General features: G+C 44.9%; 1 long non-coding RNA gene across 1 annotated transcript; it reads left to right on the top strand.

Annotated features, from left to right (window-relative positions):
• Positions 1-47: 47 nt before the first annotated feature.
• On the top strand, positions 48-4,606 carry LOC147606482 (uncharacterized). Its single transcript, XR_015264983.1, has 3 exons — positions 48-594; positions 3,836-4,039; positions 4,478-4,606. It is a non-coding gene; the product is annotated as an uncharacterized LOC147606482 (long non-coding RNA).
• The last annotated feature ends 1,946 nt before the right edge of the window (positions 4,607-6,552 follow it).

The following is a 6,552-nucleotide window of genomic DNA, read 5'->3' as shown; positions in this document are numbered from 1 at the left end:
TTAAGTTGCCAAGTACCCAAAACCACAAAAATTATGATTATTGGAGGGCTGCCATGTGTATGAGAGCTAGTGAGAGAAGATAGAGAGGTGCGCTGGATGAGAGAGGGTATTGTTTGTGAAAAAATCACGCTTTGAAATCACAAATTGCAATTTTTACATGCACAGCCAGTTGTACCAAAGTGAGAGGGTGACCGGGACAGCTCTGGACTCTATAGAGATGCACAATGGGTAGTAGATAGGGCCTATATGACAAAGAGAGAGAGAGACTTGTAGCACTAGTAGACGAGCTCCAATTTCTTTATAACCTAGATAGGCAAGGCACGGGCTCGTTAATCCAGAAAAATTAATCTCGAACTTAAAAATTAATCTCGGGATCCCGAGATTAATTTTTAAGATCAATGGCCCCGATAAGGCGTTGGGTCCGCCTTTTCATGGGAGCCATTGATTCCATGCCTTGCACCCCGTGGGAGATATAGACGAGGCATTCCCACCATTCACATCTCGCCATTTGCAACAAGTAGCCAAAAGGGCATGCCACGCCACACCATAATCATACAAAAGCATCTTCTTGGTCATCCCTACGGCCCTATCAAGGCACCCCGCATGCCCAAATAGATCAATCATGCATGTGTAGTGCTTATTTTGCACTCATATTTGCAAAATACATTTGACCCTCCGCTCTATGAGACTTGAATAACTACACGTATTAAGAATGCAAGAAAGTGTGAATGCATTTGGAGAGATTTCTTGGCGTTGCATTTGTTTGAAACAATCTAAGGCATCTTGACTTCGCCCTTGGTGGACATATCCGGCAATGAGTGTAGTCCAAGAGATAATATCCTGAGTGGGAAGCTTCTCGAGCACTTTTCTTGCCTTTGCAAGTGCACCACATTTGATATACATGTCCACCAAGGCAATGCCAACCACACTATTCTTTCCTAGTAACCCCCTTGTTGCAATCTCACCATGTATTTCCGTGCCCTTTGTATTCATCAAGGTCAAGCACATGCATAACATTGAAATATCTTCCATTTCTGTGTCTACTACTCCACCAAAAAGTATAGCTCGTTTCTTATGAGTACACATGGAGAACCCATCTCGTGCACATTTAAGCATGCCTAACTTTTCACCTTACTCTACTCCCAGAACGAGGATCAAGCATCCACAAGTAAGCAAGCAAAGCTGCGAATCAACTGCACATATTAAGCACACAAGCACATGCTACTGCATCCATAGGGTACATCTTTGTGCTGGAGTTCCTTCAAAACCTAGAAATCGCATTCCAGTGGTGGCTGCCAAGCACGGCATATGTATGCATCCCAAGTGAACATTCCTAGCCTTCGGACATCATAACACTACATAATCTTGGGAAGTAAAAAACTGACACCATCATTGCCCACCCACTACATTGAGCATTCATGCTCAATTTGGTTTTATTCTGTACATTGTTTGCATTCATTAAACAACACGCATATGTACATTATATACAATATGTACAAATTCTTGCCCTTTAAGTCACTCCAGGAGGTCACTCCGTGCCCTCCTGGAGCACCAGCATATTCACATCCGGAATCAGGGCTCTTTGAAAATATTTCTTCAGACGGAACCCATTGACCCTATACCTGAGCGGGCGTCTATAGAGACTTTCAAAAGCCGATAAGTACCATTTGGGAAAGCCTTTACTACCTTGAAAGGACCTTTCCACTTATCTCGTAGTTTGGTTTGAAAGGTAAAGTCCCTGCTAGACTCATAACGCATAACCAAATCTCCTTCAGCAATGCCTTTCTCTAGCAAATTTGCATTTACTTTTTCCACTCTTTTTATTGCATTTTGCACATAGAAATCAGTTGCTTTCTCTCTATCAATTTGCAGTAGCTCCAACTGGGTGATATGATTCTGATACATCTCTTGGTCACTCTTCTAAAATTTGTGTAGAATTTTGAAGGCATCAACTTGCACCTATATAGGCAAGATCACCTCCTTCCCATAGACAAGCTCAAACGGAGTGTAGTGGGTGGAAACTTTGTACGCGGTTCTATATGCCCACAAGCATTTGTTCAGATTTTCATCCCAGTCTTCAGGGTTCTTGCTCACATATTTTGAAAGCATTTTCATAACCTGGGCATTGGTGTTTTCCACAAGACCATTACACTGGGGGTAATAAGGAGAAGAGAACCTATGCTGGACTTTTAGTTTATCCAACAAGAACTGAACCATCTCACTTCTAAAACCTGGCCCTCTATCAGAAATTATTACCAAGGGTACACCAAATCTACAGTAGATTTGATCAAACAGAAAAGTAGCAACTCTTTTGGCGGTTATATCCTTGACAGCTTTGGCCTCTATCCACGTGGTAAGATAGTCAACAGCCACTATTATGTACTTCTTTCCATTGTTGGACCTAGGTAGTGGTCCCACAGCATCTACTGCCCACTTTGTGAATGCATCAAAAGATAGGATGGCCTTCTGAGGTTCGGATGTCAACCTTTTATTACGAAAGACTTGGCATTCATGACATGTGGCACACCAGTAATGAACATCCCTTACCATGGAAGGCCAACAGTAGCAAGCTCTTAAAATTCGAAACACTACCTGTTCTTTACCTTGATGGCCAGATTCTTCATGGCATTGTTTGAGGATGAGGCCTATTTCCTCCTTGTAGGGAACTCTCCTGAGGATGTAGTCCTTGCCTAGGACCATGAGGTCTTCCCCCACTAACTGGTAATTACAAGCTTTCATCACAAGTCCTTTCTTTTGCATACTTGTTTTATTCGCAGGGCACTGACCTGTCTCCAAAAAATCAACCACCTCTTGGAGAGACTCTTTCCCGCCGTAGAGGGCTTCTTTGACTTGAAGCGGAGCCACAGTTGCCTCTAATTGATTCTTAGCGAGTTCATCTGCTTCTTGATTTAATCCCCTTGCAACATGTTTGAATTGAATAGCATCAAACCTCTTCAAGAGCTTCTTAATACTATAAAACCACTTTTTCAAGCTGTCCTTTTTGACTTGCCATAGACCCAGCAACTGCTTTATAACAAGAAGAGCATCACCTTTGACTACCAGCCTGGTAATCCCAAATTCCAAACATTGCTTGAGGCCTAGTAGAAGGGTGAGATACTCAGATTCGTTATTGCTTGGTTGCCACTTCTTCCAAGGCTATGGATCTTGAAAAGACAGCTACTCCCTCTGGATCTTGAAAAGACAACTCAAACAAACCCCCATAAGCATGTAAGTGTATATGGCACACACCTCACTCCTATGAAAGGCCTGCATGCTGAGATTTTTTTCCTTCTCAAACTACTGCCCAAGCGTGTTCGAACTTTCTCTTGCTCTCCAAACTCACAACACGAACACACACACTGCTCTCAAGCCTCACACAGGTCTCCCCCAAAAAATGCAAAAAAATGACTCCTCCCCCCTCTTCGCTTTCTGCCTCTCCCTTTGAAAAATTGCAATTTCTTATTTTATACCAGCTTCTCTCGTATACGCTGACATTGCTGGCCTTCTTGTGCACTCCACACACCCTTAACCCTGTTGGCTCCTCTTCATCGTGCGCTCCACATGCCACCTTGCTCGGCTAGCACTCTTTAGTGTGCACTCCACGCGTTCCTTAATTCTCAGGCACCCCGCGTACATGCAATGAACACCCACACACTTCTTATCCTTGGCCACCTGTCCACCCGACTAGTGCTCGTTCACATGGGCGCTTTGCCCACTCTTCAAACTTGTTCCTGGGCCACATTCCCACCATTCACATCTCGCCATTTGCAACAAGTAGCCAAAAAGGGCACGCCACGCCACGCCATAATCATACAATAGCATCTTCTTTATCAAGGCACCCCGCATGCCCAAATAGATCAATCATGCATGTGTAGTGCTTTAAACCTGGCTTGATGCCATATTTTGCATTCATATTTGCAAAATACATTTGACCCTCCGCTCTATGAGACTTGAATGACTACACGTATTAAGAATGCAAGAAAGTGTGAATGCATTTGGAGAGATTCCTTGGCGTTGCATTTGTTCGAAACAATCTAAGGCCCAGTTCACAGTGAAGCGGCGGAAAACACACTCAAAAATGAGCAATTCCAGGTGGAAAAGTTAAAAAATGCACACTTCCGCCACCCGAGTGTTCACACAGAGGGCGGAAGGAAGACTGCACTAATTTTCTTCCGCCGCCCAGTGTGAACCTTTCGGGCGGCGGAAGAAAAAATAAAACAAAAACATGGAAAGTAGAGCCAAGAGTTGATTGGTGCCAACATGGCACTTTTTGCCAAGTTGGAGGGTGGAAGAAGTTTGTTCCAAGGGGGGGGGGGGGGGGGGTTGGAACAAAACTCCCTTTTTTCTTCCACGATGTGGCACCTCTCAACCTTCTCTTCCGCCGCTCTATGTGAACACTAATGTCCATATGGCAACTTTTTGTTGGCTTCTACACTTTTTAAATTTCTTCCGCCGCCTTATGTGAACTGGGCCTAAGGCATCTTGACTTCGCCCCTTGGTGGACATATCCAGCAATGAGTGTAGTCCAAGAGATAATATGCTGAGTGGGAAGCTTCTCAAGCACTTTTCTTGCCTTTGCAACAAGTGCACCACATTTGATATACATGTCCACCAAGGCAATGCCAACCACACTATTCTTTCCTAGTAACCCCCTTCTTGCAATCTCACCATGTATTTCCGTGCCCTTTGTATTCATCAAGGTCAAGCACATGCATAACATTGAAATATCTTCCATTTCTGTGTCTACTACTCCACCAAAAAGTATAGCTCGTTTCTTACGAGTACACATGGAGAACCCATCTCGCGCACATTTAAGCATGCCTAACTTTTCACCTTACTCCACTCCCAGAACGAGGATCAAGCATCCACAAGTAAGCAAGCAAAGCTGCGAATCAACTGCACATATTAAGCACACAAGCACATGCTACTGCATCCATAGGGTACATCTTTGTGCTGGAGTTCCTTCAAAACCTACAAATTACATTCCAGTGGCTGCCAAGCACGGCATATGTATGCATCCCAAGTGAACATTCCTAGTTCGGACATCATAACACTACATAATCCTGGGAAGTAAAAAATTGGCACCAACGCCCTGACCACAGGAAGTTCCTTATCAGCCCCCGTTGAACTTGGCTGATACAGGAACTGGAGAAAATCTTGCATGAAGTCACATACCACTCACTAGAGAAGCACACCACAAACCTCCCTGCCAAGGACAGCCGTGCAGAGCTCCAATATAAAAGTTTCTTCCACATGTTCAATAGAAGAGGTGCCACCTACTGCTCTGGGGATAGGTCCATCCCAACCTGACATCCCAAATAATGCACCGTTGTGCCTGGCGGAATCCATCTAAATCTAGGTCATGGCATCCAAGCCGGGGTAGGGGACTCACTAATACAAAAGCCAATAGTCTTGCGCCAATTGATTAGCGCCCCTGATGCCTCATAGAAACTCTGCAAGGCCCTCTCAGCTCTATGCAAATTGGCCTCATGGCCCTATAAAAATAAGCCTGTATCATCTGTGAACTCCACATCCAACAACTCCTCCCCCCTCACTAGGATCTACATTCCTCTCAGCCCAACCTCCTCTGCCAACAAATAGAAGAATACTCATGGCCTCAACAAAGAAGAGGAACATGAAAGGAGCTAGTGGTGGACAGCCCTGTTGTACGGATCGAGTCAAAGGAAAATTGGGACCTCGTCCTTTAGCCAACAATACCTGACTATGCACAGTGCAATACAAAGTAGCAATCCCTCATATCTAGTCCGTCGCCTCAAAGCCCATCTAAAGCATCGTGCCCTCGAGAAAGCCCCAATCAACTCGATCATAGGCTTTCTCAAAGTCAAGGAGTACAATCACTAAGTCCTCACCCCTAAGACGGCAGGCTAGTGCCATCGGGCTAGTGCCATGGCCTCCCAAAAAGTAAAAATATTATTAAGGATACTGCGTTGCTTGACACAACCTGTCTGTGTAGCATTAATCAAGTCCCCAAGGAAGGGCTAGATCCTCAAACTCAAAGCCTTAGCCAAGACTTTGTAGACAGTATTGAGGATCGTAATAGGTCGCCATTGCCGAATACCATCAGACACACCCTCCCCCTTGGGCATAAGAAAAATCAGGCCCTCTGAGAACTGTCGTGGCATAACCCCGGTGTCCAGCACGTGCTGGAATCCTCTACGGAGGCCTGGGCCAAGAAAATTCTAATGCTACAAAAAGGATTCCCACACTATGTGTCTGCAAGCATCACGAGCCTCGGAGGGAGCCTCAGCAGATAAAAGCTCTCTAGAAAAATTAGTAGCAATCAAGCGCATCTCCTTAGGCTTACCTGTAACAGATTCATCAGCCCTCTGAAGCTGGTGCACTCCCACATGCATATGATGTGGCGGCCTGGTGATATCAAAAAACTCCCTTGTCACTCTGTCTCCAGTCTACCTCCACTAAGAAGCATGTCTATGAAAAAAGAACTCATAACACTGCTCCTTAATCTCACGAATCTCCTGACGTGCCAGGCCCATCTGAGACTCAATCCAGTCACGAACTCATAACACTGCT

This window comes from Cibotium barometz, chromosome 57 (assembly GCF_041138505.1).
Source record: "Cibotium barometz isolate CiBa-2024 chromosome 57, ASM4113850v1, whole genome shotgun sequence".
Classification (NCBI taxonomy): Eukaryota; Viridiplantae; Streptophyta; class Polypodiopsida; order Cyatheales; family Cibotiaceae; genus Cibotium; species Cibotium barometz.
The sequence above is the reverse complement of the archived record's forward strand: the minus strand, read 5'-3'. Positions and strand labels throughout refer to the sequence as shown.